We start from the raw sequence: 1,065 nt of genomic DNA, 5'->3' as shown, positions 1-1,065 counted from the left end.
TTAAATCTGTCTTGTGACCAGTATAGTGGCGTACACCTGCATTCAAATCACTAGAACAGCTGAGGCAGCTGGGACACACGGTGAGCTATTGTCTGTTAGCTGTTATTTGAGGTTGAACTATGAGTGCATGCAAATAGAACATTCAACAATGTCCATTTAGATTTTAGAATTCATTGACTTCTTACCAACTTTAAATTGTCTTTCAAATTTACAAGCTTATCTATAAGCCAACGCTTACTAAATCCATAATATTTTGTGCCTCATTCCTTTTACTTGACATTTGTATTTGTGACATTACCTCATGTTTCTGCATGCCGCTGAACAAGCAAATCTTTTTTTTTTTTTTTTTTTTTTTTTTTGTAACAGCTAGTACTTTATTCGGATAGCAGTTTCATTACACGTGGTCCAAGAACACTCAGATAAAATCAGATGTTAAAAAATTGTTCTTCGAACATCATAGCCAACAATGCCATGGTTGCCTATGATCTCTCGGATATAAAACCACATCCACACCTCAGTGGCCACCAAACCATTCAGCACAGCTTCCTTAAGTGTAAGATGTTTGAAACTACCAGTTTTAGCACTTTGAATTATTTTTTTAATGCCCTGCATAGCTATAAGGGATTTCTGCTGGAGTTGGGGGGAACCAGCTCAACCTTTGAATACTTCCAAAATGTGGCCAGTCCAGGCTTCCAGTAAGTCACAGCAGCAGTTACCAGTGCCTGAGCCTTCTCTAAGAAGTTACTGACGAACTTGGCCATGGTCTAAGGTGGAAAGTCCGTCTCCTCACACCTGAGTGAGTCCTCTTGAGCAGGTCTGCCACTGTTGACTCTTTGGAGCTAAGACAGATAGTTTCTTCATGTGTTGTTACATATTTGTACGTCTTTCCATTGGGCATACGTTGACAAGTGCAATTCTGAATGACAATTGCACGTAGCACAATGTGTAACTCTATTTGATGTCAGAGTATTTCCCAAGTATGTTAATTTATACCCTCATCATATAACCAATACTTGTGAATAAACTATTCCTGAGAGATTTTTTTTAACCTCCATTAAACCATGC

General features: G+C 38.6%; 1 pseudogene; it reads right to left on the bottom strand.

Moving 5' to 3' along the window:
• Nucleotides 1-432: 432 nt before the first annotated feature.
• On the bottom strand, nucleotides 433-761 carry LOC127206954 (ATP synthase subunit g, mitochondrial-like; annotated as a pseudogene).
• Nucleotides 762-1,065: the final 304 nt, after the last annotated feature.

The sequence above is a fragment of the Acomys russatus genome, chromosome 24 (genome assembly GCF_903995435.1).
Source record: "Acomys russatus chromosome 24, mAcoRus1.1, whole genome shotgun sequence".
Classification (NCBI taxonomy): Eukaryota; Metazoa; Chordata; class Mammalia; order Rodentia; family Muridae; genus Acomys; species Acomys russatus.
Note: the sequence above shows the minus strand (reverse complement) of the source record. Positions and strands in the feature narration are given on the sequence as shown.